This window comes from Podarcis liolepis, assembly GCF_965112155.1.
Source record: "Podarcis liolepis genome assembly, chromosome: 3".
Taxonomy (NCBI): Eukaryota; Metazoa; Chordata; class Lepidosauria; order Squamata; family Lacertidae; genus Podarcis; species Podarcis liolepis.
In genome coordinates, this window is record NC_139557.1 from 51,930,320 (window position 1) to 51,946,184 (window position 15,865).

Here is a 15,865-nt window from a genome sequence, read left to right on the forward strand (position 1 = left end):
AAAATGAAAATTCAGCATCTGGGCCCCCATTGGCTCTGGGCCAGTACAGAGGTACCTTTTGTACCTGCTTCTCAGTGGCCCCTATTTAAAATATTGCTGCTCTATTCTTCTTCCTTTCATCTTGTCAACAGATGTAGTTGCATTTTCTTACGATTCATGAGCTGAGAAAACCTAACTCTGCCATCTTAAAAAAAGAAGTTGGTTGAGAAATCGTATTGATGATATGCCAGATGAGGTTTAACGACATGCCATGTTTTACTGCAATGTGGAACACTCCTTAACCTCTAGTAATTTATATTTTATGCTATCATGGCAATGGTTTGCCATGATATTATTGTGTGTACTATTAGTACACACAAAAGTGCCATGGAGAAATTTCCATTCAAAACAAAGAGAATATGGAGTATCTTAGGATCTGGCAACATTTTCATTATTATAGAGCAGAAAATTACTGACCTGGGATAATTATTGATGTAACATTTTCAGGATGACCATAATATAAACTGGGTAAGCTCTCAAATTACTGCAAAAGTGTTTTTAAGGTTGCAATTCTAGACACTTACATGGGAACAAGCCCCATTGACTCAACTCAGTAGTTATACAGTAGTTACTTATGAGTAACTACTGTAAGAATCCACTGTAAAGCTATTTAACATATATTCATATATATATATATATGAATATATCTGTCTTTTAGTTCAACACCCTTAACAAGCCATTACTTTTTAAAAAAACGAATACGTTCATCCAAGATTTGGCCTAATGCATGTCCTTGGTATTTGATATCTCAGATTTGAAGTTCCAGTCCAATACTGCTCTCTCAGGATTGATTAAGAGCCCCATTGCTCACATCTAAATGATGGACGTCTATATGATGTCTTCTTGCTATGTTGCTGCCACCATGACTAATTATGTTTATCATACACATATACAATGCATACAGTATGTTTGTGCATGTTCACGTACCACACAATTACAATTGTGTTGGGTGTGAGTAGATAGTATAAGAGGAGTTATGGGAGGGGGCACAAGTCTGTAATATCTGTATTTTGGCTTTGGATAGGGTTATTATAAATTTCTGGACAGATCCAAACACCAGTAATGCAAAAAAATTATCTGTTATCCAACCCTTATTCTAACTATTTCCCATACACCTGGGAGGGGAAACTGCTTATTTTGCCATGATATTTAAAATATCAGGAACTGTTCTTATGAACAATTCTGATGTAGCCCACTTGTCAAAAATATAGTATATAGGCTTTATTTAAACCTTCATGTTACCCTATATACTGAAATATGATTCAAGTTAATATTTGGGTTCGTATATGCGCACCTATAGTTTGTATAAGAAATGTGCTGTAGCATGTAAAATATTTCAGTGTTTTGATTCCCTATTTCATGTAAAGCTAATTCGTCATTAAATTGCATTGATCTTCCATTACATTCCTCATATAGCATCTGTGTCTTGTCAGGTCATGTTCCTTCACTTAACTGTTTATTATAAAATGTGAATGTTTAGGCAAAGCAGAACCTTGGTATGTTTTAAGGATTTTGTTTACAGACAAGTCTTATTTTCTTCTCCGGGTAATTCTGTATAGAAACTTGTAGGCAATAATTTGACACTGGACAAATTGCCGTTAGAAAATTATTGATAATACAAAATGATTCATGAGTTATTTCCAATATAGAAGCCCACAAAATATTTTATGTGAAAAATAACAGTGAAGGCATTACCATGAACAGCTATTGTCCTATTATTTTAACAATCTGGTGTTATTGTCTATCATCCTAAAAGTTCTTTTTGAAATATGTTGTTGATATTTTCATTTTCCAAGTAGAAGTTCATTGTTCTGTTTTTTGAGGGGACTCTGTAACATCAGTTAGACATTTGATGTTAATTCATAGCTTAGAAGGCCTTACTTTGTATTCTAACATTCATTTTTATCTCCTATTTATGACATGTAGGCAGTAGACCATTTTAGGCAGGGATCGGTGAAGGTTTTCAGTTTTCTAATACCATTCATTTGCTAGAATTGTGTGTTTTTTTCTGCATCTGCAGCTTGGCCAAAGAAATTGAGCTGGTGCAGATTGTCAGTCTCCACTGAAGACCATATGGAGTTTAGATCCTGTATCAGCTGGGGGAGTTCTAGGAATAAAAAGCTGAGTTACTAAATTATCTCTTATATTTCCAAGAAAAGAGGAGTGAAGTCTTTCACAACACAACCACAAGACCTCTTGTGTACAAATTCAGCAACGCATCAACGTTCTGCAGACAGATTAAAAATAAATGCAGTCCATACAAGATAATAATGATGGTTGCACAGACAGTGCCAATGAAAGAGAGCAACTGTCCATCATCACTAATTCAGCAACTCCACCACTAATTCCACCCCTTTCCTTACAATTTCCTTTCTCATAGCACACAAAAGAGTGCTGAATCAGAGATTTGGGGGGTCATCAGCAAAGTGCTTTTAGTGTTCCCCTTACTCTGTAATGAGGTAGGGCATGCAAACAGTAATTCTCTCATGCTCTCTTCAGCCTTCTTGTGTATCAACATCTACAGTGAGGCTAGTGGCCCCCTGCCAGACTTAGGAGAGCTCCTGCAAGTGCCATGCACAAGGAATGCTTCTCCAATCAGGGAAGGGTTGTGTGTGTGCATCAGAGTTCCTGGATAGCAGTGGCTAGCCACAACCCAGTATTCGGAGTGTTTTGCATAATTTGATTTATTATTATATTTATATGCAGGTTTTCCCATAGGTTAATTTGCTCAGTGTTCTACAGTGGTTACATGAATGTGTTAATTGTTTACCAGTATTACAGGTTTTAAGGTTGTGTGGGTCCCTCTCATGTTTTACATTAATAGACCTCTTTGTGCAGAACCTTCTCTTGTTTGTAGCTTGTACTTACATAGCTGAATACATCCCTTATGATTTTAACATCTAAGTAGGTGCACTAGCAGGAGCCAGCACAACGAGTCCTGCTAATGCAACAGGACTTCCCCCCCCTTCTGTCCCCATACTTCCCCCATAACTGGCCTGAGGGGGTGTCTGGAGAACCAGCAAAACGGTGCAAAGGGGAGGGAGAGGTGAGATGTTTCTATCAGGCGAGCTGAAAAGTTTGCACTGATGGAACAATGAGAAGAGTACAACATTGAGTTCTTCCTTAGATGCTGTAAGGATGGGTCTCCTTTAATTGTCATGGGTAAGTATCCTGGACAATGCCGGATTTATGTATAAACTAAACAAGCTATAGCTTAGGGCCCCACTCTCTTGGGGGGACACACACCTGGATTCACATTTCCAAAATATAAGATAAAAAACAAAATGAAACCTACGTACAGCAACAGTGTTTTGTGTTGTGTAGGCTCCTATGATGTAAGAAATGGGTCCCACCTGCTAGCCTGCTCCCTAAAATATCACTCGTTTGCTCATTTCTAACAGCGACAATTTGTTGTTGACAAAGGACAGCTGGACATATAAAGGGCCCCATTACTTTCAGTAGCTTAGGGCCTCATCAAACCTAAATCCGGCTTTGATCCTGGAAGCCATTTCTGTGTGTGTTTTTAAGCAAAAACAATTTAAATGAATGGAAACTGGAATGGAGACATTTCCAACAGGCTTTGCTTATGTTAACAAAAATTATTCTATTTCAAAGCCTACTGCAATAATAAAATGAGCAGGTATGTCCATGGTAGCATTCCAGTGATACAGAGAGAATCCTAGTTGTAGTAGTTGAAGCCAAGACAGTCAATACAATAGCACCATTTCAGGCACATGTCCAGACTCTAGAAGTGGTTTCTAAATGCACTATTTACTTGACACTTGATTATTGGAAATACTAATTAGCAACACACTCCCCACTGAATGAGAAGTTTGGCCATTAGAGTAAAGGCTGCCAAGCTGATACTGCCTGATATAATTCAGACAGCCCACCAAAATTCTGCATGTCCCAGCTTCACAGTGAGAGAATAGGACATGTTGTTGGTTAAAGAAACGTTTTTTCTGCGTTTAATCATTTTGTATTTGAGGAAGGAAAAAGTTTCTAAAATTAACAATGTGAAGTTGACTTGTGCATCACCGCATCCAAATAAGATTATTTTAATTCTACATTATAAGGAAAGGAGTTGCTACAATGAACAAGATTGAATTATACACATATCATTTAGCTTCCTTACGGTATCTCTCTCTCTCCCCCACCCCTGCCAGTCATCCCCAAAGTAGAAAATTAAATGCCGCACTTGACTAAATACTGGACTAGAATCTTGCACATGCAGGAGTCTGCTTTTTGGGACAATATCAAAAACATCTTTTGTGGAATATTAACAAAAAATGGATGTAAAAAAGCTTAATCCTGTATATAGTAGAAGATGCAAATAAAGGACTGGCCACAATCGGAGCTGGCATTAGCAAGATGACCAAGTACATTCCCATGGGTACCATTCATGGACCCAGTGAGTTATATCAATCAGCCCTCAGGCATCACTATGTTTTACATGTTTACCCCAAGTTCTTGTGGGGGGGGTTATTTCCCCCCCACAAAAGACCTTTTATTTTCTCCTCATAGAACAACCTTAATATTTATCAGGAAAATGCCAACATGCATTGCTTCATATGCAGAATATAGAATAACCAACTGCGCTATACAAATTTTGAAACAAAGATCCTTCAAGGGAAGCCCCTGCCAGTTGCCATTTTAAAATCTGAGTTAAATAAATTAAATATGGGTTTGCTCTTTTCCAGCTCCCCATCCAGTTGATCAGAGATCTTAAGTTGTGGATCTCAAGTAACTTGAAACAAAACGAAAGCAAATTTCTCCCAGTATAGGATTGCTGATTGCTGGACAATCGTTTTCGGCTGAGAAGGCATACAAAACCTTAATTTATGAAGCCCAAAACTTGCCTTTTAAGCAGCTTTCAAGCTTCAGATCCATGACATGTAACAAAGCAGCCTTCTGAATTCATGCATTAGGCTTTACAACCTTTCTGCTGATATTTTATTAGTTTTATTAAATTTATATCCTGCCCTTCTTCCCAAAGCAGCTCAGGATGGCATATACTTCTGACAAACTAATGTTTAAGGACACCTCCAACAAAAGGATGCATCTCAGTCAGCAGCAACCAGGATGCCAATCTTTGGAAGTTATTTTTTTCTTTCCTTCAGACTCATGTTCCTATCTGTGATGGGCTAGTAAACACATATACAGAACCAAAGCCCTAAGAGGACTCTGGAGGCTGCTATTCTGAGCAGAGAAAGGACAGGGAAATGTTGCTTAATCCTTCCTCACAACCCGTTTTCCCAGTAAAAATCATTGAGTTGGCTTCTGTAGGGTATCAGATGTGCATATATGCAGATAAATATGCACCTAGTATGCTGACAGGTGCAAGAATTGAGGTTGAGAGAGATGCTTGTGGGCCTTCATAGATGGAGGGACAACTTGAACAGTGGGAGAACAGTTAAGAATTCCCTTCCCTTACTGCTTTCGCAGCCAGAATTAGTCTACTGAGGCTGCTTTAAAAAAAAAAAGAAGTTTTGGGTTTTCGCCACATACATTTGTGTGTAACATCTAGTAGACATTGGAAGAACTGCCAGTAAAGTCCTGTTCCGTGGTAGCCATAAGGGAGTGACAGTCAGGAATTGCTGTAAGGTGCTTATGGGACTTGCTGTCTCTGCTTCAGCATCGGGAGCCCTGCAACTATTCTACCTCAAACATACTCTTAAACTCCATATGCTAACTTGGAAATGTGTGACTTTAGGAAATGCAACATAAGCAACATGGACCACATCATGATAACCAGGCAAGTAAAATAATTTAATGTAATAAAGAGAACAGAAGTACAGTGGTACCTCGGGTTAAGAACTTACTGGAAATTCATTCTGGAGGTCCGTTCTTAACCTGAAACTGTTCTTAACCTGAGGTACCACTTTAGCTAATGGGCCTCCCACTGCCGTCGCACCCCCGCCATGCAATTTCTGTCCTCATGCTGAAGCAAAGTTCTTAACCCAAGGTACTATTTCTGGGTTCGTGGAGTCTGTAACCTGAAGCGTCTGTAACCCGAGGTACCACTGTAATACAGACACACCATTAAACATTAGCAAACTACCTCACTGATAATATTGGCTTAGGGCCATACCACAATTTTCCTCAGCAAATCCATAGTTTCAACCTCATATTTTGCCAAGAAAAGTGTGGGGTTGGGGGCAGCCACAAAGGCTGATCGGTGGGTGGAGGGACAGGAATATATAACCCTTCCTTAACCCTCTTCTGAAAATGCTCCATATTTCCCACTCAAATCTGATTTTGGAGCCTCGCCGCTGGGAGCAGGGAACACAACTTTATGTATGAGGGCATTTGCCAAGGGAAATCAGTGAGCAGGAGATGAATTAAGTCCCCAGCCCCCATCATAAGAATCAGGAAGAAAATACAGGATTAGGAACTGTTTTCCTCATAATGTCTAATTCTACCCTAATCCTATGAGGTCAGTTAGTCTAAGAGACAGCAAGTGGCTTAATGCCATCGGACTGAATTTCATGACAGGGTATTTGAATGTGAGCTTCCAACATCCAAATACAATTATCTAGCCACTATTCCATTCTGGCTCACCTTACTTCCGATTTGCTTGCCCAACCTATTTCTTCATTATTGGCCATTTATGCATCCCATGGCAGTTGTCCAGATCCAATGTGATCTGTTTCCTGCAAAAAGCACTGCTTTATTTCTCTTTCAAACCTAGAATCTGTCCGTGTGTTGTGCTCAGACTAAATAAAAACCAAGTAAATATTTCCCAGGCTAGCACCATTTATGGATTCTTAGTATGGTGGACCAGTTCCCCTTCTCCCAAACCAGTTTCACTTTGGCTTAAAGCCCAGCAAAGTTCTTGGCTATTTTTGATTAATACAATTATGGAAACCACGGGCATAATTGAACAGTGACAGCTGGAATGGAGAACACAGTTAAAACTCCACATGCGCATCAAGGAAAATAAAAGTGAAGTGGCATCTATGTCCTTCAATATGCAAACCTGGAAAGAGATAAGACTAGCTGTTCTTTAAGCACTTTAACTAGATAGATTGTTGTCTCAGGTTTGTCCTTAGGCCACAGTGTCAGTAGAGCCTACAGCACATTATTATATCAGATTTGAGCTTTATTGTTCAGTTCTGCTGTGCATTGTCCATCAGGTACATTGTGTGATTTGTTCCCACTATGTGAAAGGTGTTTGTGGCTGGAAGTGTGTTTGTTGCACCAGAAAAAGAATGCAAAAAAAGGTAAATATGAAAACTATACAAGCCTGAGAGTCTGAATCTGATACCTAGCTAAGTAATCTATGTTTATTTAACTCTGTGATGACCAGACTGCTAAACTCCCAGTGCATCAGCTTACAGCAGGTTTAGGCCCCCTTTCTCCATCTTATATCCAAGGATTTATTTCTCTAGGCCTCTCCGTGGTATTTGAAAGAATGATATTCCTGTTTAACTTGTGCCTCAGTTTGTAATAAGATCCACCCTGCAGCTGGATTAGTTTTTCAAATGTTCCTAAAATGTTGCTTAAATTTAAGCCAACCTACAATAACAAATTATGTAGAGACAAAAAGATCAAACGGAATTTGTATTTTTTATATAAAAAACATCCTCCAGTCCCCACCCCCAATGAAATTCCAGTTTTCAATCCTTGTTTTGAAAACTCAGACTGTGTAACAAAACCATTCCCTTTGGAAGTGCAGACATGTAGGTGCTTGGATAGTGTAGAATGAAGCAAACAATCAGACTTTGATTTGTCTGCAAAGTTCTGCATCTTAACAACCTATTAGTATGTTCACCCTATATTTAGAGTAATTGTAAGCTACTTATGAGGAGCCTATGTGGTTAAGTGCAAGCCTTGCTGTCACTGTGAACAGTGTATGTGTGCTGGTGCCTTAGACAGCCGTATGTTTTGTATGAAGCACTTCATCTACCATTTCAAAGTTTGTTTGTTTGTTTGTTTGTTTGTTTGTTTGCTCATTTGTTTGCATGTTTTTCATCAAAAGACTCCTTTTCCACAGACATTTTGATGTATGAATGGTTATATAGAAGAGGTGAACTGTGAGTTCACTGCAGTTTCATACATTGCTATTAAGCTTCTTCACTTTAAATATGGACGTCATGCTATTCTGCATGTATGTTAACTCAACTTTTTATGTAAAGGGAACCTGCAGAGCAGCCCAAAGTTTATCCCATATCAGGTGCCAACTCCCTTGGGCCCTGGCTGCCCGAGCAGCCACAAAATTTCCCATGAAGAGACTGGGCACCCACACATATTGGTGCCAGGGCCGTGCATGCTGCATGGCACCCACAGTCCCGAGGCCAAGCTGGCACCCCTGACCCATATATCACCAAGTCATAGGCCTGAAAGACACATGTTAGCTGAGTTTGGCCTTGCATGTTTTTAGTAAGTTAACCTTTCTCTAGAATCGAGATAGATAGAGTCTAGACATCAGTGCCTATCTTTCCCCTGGCCCTCCTGCTAACCTGATGCTGTTCATAATATCTAGTCAGAACCACCAGGTGACTCGCTGTTCAGGAAGTGCACCCACTGAGGCCCTGGTGGTGCTCATATTAATTTGAACCAGGGTGCTATTTGAATCACAAGCAGTCGTGATTAAACAGTGGGACTGATAGATCAGGTCCTAAAGTTGCCTTCTGGTGTAAGGGAAATGGACACTAGTATTATGACGGACAACCTAGATGTTTGGTCAAATAATGAAAGATGGGGTGCTGTGCTCAGTGTTGCTCAGAATAATTCTGTGGGAGGTTAGACTTATTAACATGCACACAGCTACAGCGCTCTTCCCAAGAACTTTATTAGCCGCATGCAGCACAAAACAGCACTGCCATTTAAAAATGAATTGGGGCATTTGGTTGCATTTTTTTTTGCTTGAGAAATCCTTCATACGCCAGCCTGCAGGCATATGTATCTCTTGACAGTGCCACTTGAATGCCTTTGCATGGTACTTCAATTCCAAGGCAAGGGGAAACATTTGAATCACACCTATTATGCAATCACAGGAGTGCCAGGATCCTTAAGCAGAGTACCAGAATGTGGCTACCCCACTACTCCCATTTATCTGACAAAGATCTGACCTTGAAGCATTTCAACTAGAGGAAACCCTCCTGTGAACAGAAAGTATTTCAATATCCATAGGCTTCTACCCATGTTTAATTATGGACCATCTATAGCACAGCACACATATAGTTTTCATCTTCACCTCTCCTGAGTCATAATCTAATAAAATGGAGGGGGAAATATTTATCCCACTTCTGTAGTGCATGAGCTACACAAAATAAGTAGCAGCTCTGTATGTCTAACCTGATCCATGTAAACCAAGGCACTAGATGTACGGAACTGAAGACAATGTGTGTTAATGGCGGTTGGAATTGAGTAAGAACTCTGAGCTAAACCACACACTGACTATTTCCATGGCTCCCAGCTTGTTGTTTCTCCCAAAATAATATGTTGCTGGCCTGGCTTTGCACTTGGAATGTTTCTCCCAGCTCCAGTGATGTGGTGTCATTTATATCACTTTATGGGGAAGGAGGGATAAATCACCAGCTGTTCAAAAGGGAAGGCTTTAATGGAAAGCCTTGAACTACTTTCAGGGTTTTTAAGAAGAACAGAATTCATGCACATAACAGGCAAACCCGAAGCATTTACAGGGGCTGCCTCAGCTTCACGCTTGTGGTCGATGACCTCAGCAGAGCCTCCCTTAGAAAATTATGGGCTTGACTTTGCTCCGAGCCCATTTCTGTCCCAAAGGAGCCAGGCATATTCCGGTTCTTTGTCACCAACAGCATTTACATTCATTGCTCTGTTGGATCAACTACTGCACTGCAGCACGTTAGGGAACGCTAATCTGCTAGCCTGCATCAACACATTCCCAATGCTCAAAAGCAAAGAAGGCCGGGGGGGGGGGAGAGACAGGAAGAATCGGAGGAAACCCCATTTCCCCAAGTTTTCACCAATTTATTGGAAATAAATCAGAAAAAACAGTCCCCACCAAAATAAGCTGTTCCCCCCTGAGCCTTCACATAGAGATTCAAAAAGTAGAGACTCAAAAGCCTCCCAAGCAATATCTGCCTTGTGTTGTAATACTGACAATACAAGTTGTTGGTAGTGAATCATAACATTAATATGAATTGGATTAGGAAGCGATTATTTGCTTGTTAGCACATTGTCAAGGCAGAACCTTTAAATACAGGTAGTTTAAGGAAAGAGAAACAGCTACACACATCACAAGTGCCAAGACACACCACTGCCTTGACCTTAAATGCACGTATCCCTCAGGTTTAAAGGGCAAGTCTACATTTGGCTTCTTTTGGGCACCAGGTGTTCCTATTTAGCTTGCATCTGATCCCAGCAACCTGAGCTAAATCCACAATGCTGTCTCATCTGTCTAAGTAGCAAATGGGAATGAAAGCAAATCTACCAGAGGCTGCTGCATCTGTATGACGCAAGATGCAACGCTGGCACGGGATTTCCCAATAACCTATGGTTCCATTCTTTTGGTGGCAATAGCTCTCTCCCTTCTGTAGTGGTATTAAGATGTCACACTGGAAACATGATTTTTTTCTGTGCAGGTACACCTTGTGTTTCTTGCAATTTCTCATCAATCAGTTGATTGGCCAGTGGAATAGGCCTACATTTTCGAGGCCCTAAAGCTTGAACGATTATAGGGGTTCCTTCGCAGCCAGCAACAAGGTCAGGGTAACCACTGTTTTCTTAAATGAGGTTGTTCCATAATAGATTGCCACATTTTTATTTTTACTTTTGGTAATAAAAACACCTTTACTACTGTAAGTCATATTTTGAATAAAATTGCTGTACTGGATTATCTCACATGTCAAAGGCATGGGTGTGAATAAGACTTTTCCAGTTATGGGGGGGGGGTGCGCGCGCATGCGCGCAAATTAGGGAAATGTTACATACATGCATGATGCATCATAAAATGATTTGAGTCATGCGACTTGTATTGGGTCTACTAGACCTAATTTTTAAAAAGTAATGTGGACTAAAGTCACTTCTGGGGCACCTATGGGATTGGGGGACCCTGAAACTTAAATTTCATTAGTTTCATAGGAGATCCACCCCTGGGACTAGGTGGACTCTCAAGGAAAGCTTGAGGTAGTGCAGAAAGGAAGATAACTGCCCATGCCATGAGTTTGATGAATCAGTAAAATCAGTTTAGATTTTAGAAGATGGTGGAAGAACCATGAGGCCCAGCATTGGCACCAGACATCCTTGGGCCCACCACTGATGGGTTCTGGGCTCACTTTAAAACAACAGCAGCAGCAGCAGCAGCAGCAGCAGCAGCAGAACAACAACCTTTTTTTGGTGTAGAGTGGGTTGATCTAGCCACTGCCAGGTAAGCACCCTCCAACATGAGGTACATTAGGCTCAGTGACTGGCCCAATGATGTTCATGACTGGGTGGAGATTTGAACCTAGGTCTGTCCAGTCTAAATCCAAATTCTAACGACTATGCCACACTGGTAATTTAGCACTAAAGTCCTGAACCCCTAGCCTACCTGGCAGCAAGTCAGTATGTCAAGTCCAAGTCCAGGGGTCAAGCCACACAAGCAAAGTCCAAGGGTCAGGAAACGCAGTCCAGGGACAATCCAAGTAGCCAGGTCTGAAGTCCAGCAGTCAGGATACAGTGCAGAATCAAACCAGAAGCACAGTCCCATAGAGGTTGTCCAGGATCATCCAAGCCAAGGTCTATCAGCATGGACAGCAGACACAGCCCCTCAGCTCTGCTTCCCTTTTGTACTTTGCTGATTGCAGCATCTGAACTTCATGAGGCAGGTGACCCTCACCTGTTCCAAGCTTCCTCCAGCTGAGGAATCACACCCCTCCTCCCAGAGCTAGGGAGCTGGGCTGTGGGCCCTTGCTTGCCTCAACCTCCTAGAGCACCCCTCCTGCTCCTCCCTACACCTCGGAGCCCACCATGTTCATGGGGACAGGGGCCCCTCTGGCTTTGGTGATGGGTCCTACTGCTTTCATTCCTGTGCGCTAACCGCCGTCCCCTCACCCTCTTCCGCCACCCTGTGAGTACTTCCTTCCCCACCCCCAGCTTGCCCCAGTGTGTCCCAGTCCTGGCTACACCCCTTACTGGGATCCTGTTCCTCCTCCCCTTTGTCCTGCCAGTTTTTGACATAAAGCATGCAACCAGAAGGGCAGAGCCCAGCCTTGTCGATACAATGTAACTGCTCAGTGTAAGACACTTCTCAAAAATTAGTATTAACATTAATGCTTCTTTAGTTTCCCTGGTACTGATTCTAATTTATCTGGCTGCAACGTCACTTTATTAAACTTCATAGTGGAACAGCAGGAGACAGGTTTGGAGTGGCTCAAAAATAAGCTGTGCTAATTCCTGTTTTGGGGGGAAGTAGCTTGGCTTATTTCTGATAATGAGTTGCTTCTGGAAATAGAAGGAGAGGATTGTTTGGCTCAAACTGTGGATAATATAATTGTGGAATTAATATTGGTAAGTCTAGAGAAAATCATGTGACAAGTCTAGAGGCATCATAGGCTCCAACTCCGGGGGGAGGGAGAGACAGTTTAAGCCCCCCAATGTTTTCTTTTTTAGGGTGGCAGGGCCCCTCAATGTTCAGAGGATGTCATGTCAGGCCTCCCCAATTGTCTGGAGAAGCTGGTGCCTCTGAGTTTGAATACTGAAGGTAGAACGATATAGGCATCACTGCTCACAGTGAGCACATTCATCTCACTCCTGTATCTGGTCCAACAATTTTGCAGAATGTTTTAGGGTCCTGCTAATTCACCGGACCTGTTTGGCCACAGGCAATAAAATATGCTACCTGTTGCCTCATCATACCACTGCTATCTATCTTAAAAAGTGTTACCTGTTTCCTGCCTAAGACATGGATGTTACAGCTCTCCACATCAGAACCATTCATATATCTAGAGGTCTGGAAAATAAAATTGCATAGGTTCTACACCTTCATTTCCTAACCAGCAAAAAGAAGGGCTATATTTGTTTCTCAGGTCAGAACCCACCAAACACTGGGTGGGATTCAACTACTGTAAATTGTTATGTGCGTGGAATGAGGTCCACCCATGCAATAGGACATCACCCCTTCACCTCCCGCTAAATCAACTCTGGAGAGTTGGGGGAACCCCCAGCACAAATTTAGGGGCCATGTGGGGGCACACAGGAGGAGAGGGAGAAAAGCCCAATGGTCTGTGTAGACCTTGTTTTGTGCATGCTTATCCCTCTTACTGCAATTCTGAATTCCACCTGTGGGTCCCAAGCGCATCCTGTGGCTGTTTCAATAGGATTTCTATGAAAGCATCAATCTAGTATAGGTTGTGCCCCAAAGGTTATTTCAGGTCTCAAGATGAGAATATCCATTTCATCAAGTAAAAGGAGTAGGAAATAGTATTGTACTTTTCTCACACTGCAAGTTGGCCATTCATCACCTGCTACCATTTTGTACGCCAAAAGGAAAAGGTGTAATGTTGTGCTGACACATTTTCACGGTATCAGAGCATAAGTAGGAAAGCTGTAAATGTGTCCTTCCCAGGTGGTACCAGACATGCCAAGGGTCTGATCAGAACATGCCATCATTCCCACCTGCGATGTATCATAAGGATGCAGGGTGGACACTGACTTGCCTGCCTTTGTTTTTACAGGAATGCTCACTTTGACAGGGTACCTTGCATGGAGAAAGGGAGCAGAGCAAACCATGCTACTTCACCAAACAACACCAGCTGGTCCACTCACCACCCCTTCTGGTTAAAAGTCCAGCAAGCAAAGCCACTTCCCGCCATTAATTCTCTCGGAGGGAAGGCTGAATCCCTCGGGTGCCTTTGGCTCAGAAGACTGTAAGCACATCACGGACCCCACGAAGTACGCTCAGCATTCCGACTACCATCTCCCCTTCTCCCTTTTCCCTTTGGTTTCTTGCCGATGGAGGATTTTCCTCTTGATTTCTAAAGCCACATGGACCAATGTATGTACTTTTCCCCCTCACTGACTTCAAGGTTCAGATATTTGAGGCTGGACAATGAAATGGATTTTTTCTCTCTCTCCCAAAAACTGCTGTGGTTTTGCTGCTACACTAAGAATTGTGATTTGCATTGTATGGTTTCGGACCTATTCGCGTTTTTTGATGGGAGGGGGGATGAAGGGGTTATACTGGAGTTATTGACACTTCAGAGTCATCTCTATCTCCTGCCCATGATGCACTTTTAAATGAAGAGTTATTAGAATATTTTATTGGCTAATATACTTTTTTCCCCTTGTTATTTTTTACAAAGGCCACCTTTATCCTTTTTAATGCCATATTTTCAGTGTTACACTTTTATGGCTTTTTTAATTTTTATTTGACAGAGTAAGAAGCAGCATGAATAGTTTATACTGTGGTTTTTCAGAGACTGAATGCCAAGAGAACTCAGTAAATGTTTATTCCTCTCAGCTTTCTCTTTCAATTCCCCTAAATAGCACCCCATTTGGGAACAGAGCAAGAGTGTTGAACTAAAGACCAAAAAAGAAGAGGAAGAAGAAGAAAAGGGATCCCCTCAAGGTGTAAAACTATCTGGGGAAAATATTTTGCTGGGTGTTATGAAAGACTTGGATGAAATTTCAACCCTGATGGTTTTTCAGTGATCCAGGAAGCCAGTGAGACAATCTCGCCAGATGCAGACCCCTTTCATGATAATTAGAAAGGTATGGCCAAGCCAATGAAAACACAGGGGTAAAATGAGAAGAGAGCCCCCATGATTCTGTTTCACTGTTTGCTTTCTCCTGTCATGGTTAAAAAGAAAATGTGCAATTCGATCCTCAGTCGGTGGGTGGAGGATAACAGGGTAGAATTTACTTGTGTGCACTTGTATAGTTGTAGCCAAGAGTCCAAAAGAACACTAGAGCATGTATGCCGGCACTGATTTGGTAAAACAATTGTGGAGTATCCCATTCTGACAAAATACTAAGGTGGGGGGGGGGAATGGGGAGGGGGGGATCATTTTAAAAAAAAGTTCAAATCACCTTGTGATCCAGTGTAACTGTTTACTAACTTGAATAAAGCAATTGTTCACGCTACAATGCCCGGAGTACACCTTTACTATAAGGCTATTGTAATTAGCATACAGGAAGCAGTTGGGACAGGGCGTGCTTCAAAGAGGGGCAGGGCAGGGTTTTAAAAGCCAATCAAACCCGAGCCTTATAGTAATGGTGTACTGAGGGCACTATGTACATACTGTATTTCTATATTTTCCTTTGTACAGATTCACTTAAGTCAAGCTACTGTTTTACAGGTGCTCCTTATTTATTAGGGCTGTGAAGGCTTGGAAAACTACACCCGACGAGCAAGCTCGCTTTTTAAAAAAACAAAATAAATGAAAAATTAAAAAGGTGAAGGACTGGAGGGAGGGCAATGGGGGGAGGGGGGAAGAGCTCATGAGCCTATGGATTGATTTCAAAACCTAACAGAGACAAATTTCTATGGGGGAAACGAAGCACTTTTAAGATGCTTCTGGTTGTTCTGGGCTCACACCATTTTTTTTTCTCCCTGACTGGTGTCAGATTTATTAAAACAAAATAAATCTCCAAGTTTAAAAATGCACTTAGCTGTGCTGTTGTTTTCCTTTTTATATATAACATCTGTCCACAAAAAAGGTCTTCGTTTCTCACTAGACGTTGACAGGTATAATGGATATGATAAAAATTCAATATTTCATCTAAAAAGAATATCCTTACTTTAAAAGCAGTTTAGGAGGGAGGCTTAGTTCTCTGTTCCTCCTTGGTGAGCTCATTCCTTCTAATCTTTTGGCTTTTTTTAGCAAAACTGGAAAAAGCATTTAACTGGAAATACAGACTC

General features: G+C 41.5%; 1 protein-coding gene across 4 annotated transcripts in view; it reads left to right on the plus strand.

Annotated features, from left to right (window-relative positions):
* The window catches only part of SOBP (sine oculis binding protein homolog), a 142,175-nt gene extending 126,565 nt beyond the window's left edge, over positions 1-15,610 (plus strand). For all 4 annotated transcript variants that reach the window (XM_083497630.1, XM_083497632.1, XM_083497631.1 and 1 more), the window contains one exon: positions 13,680-15,610. The gene's annotated coding sequence lies outside the window, so the exon portion shown is untranslated. The remainder of the gene's footprint in view (positions 1-13,679) is intronic.
* The last annotated feature ends 255 nt before the right edge of the window (positions 15,611-15,865 follow it).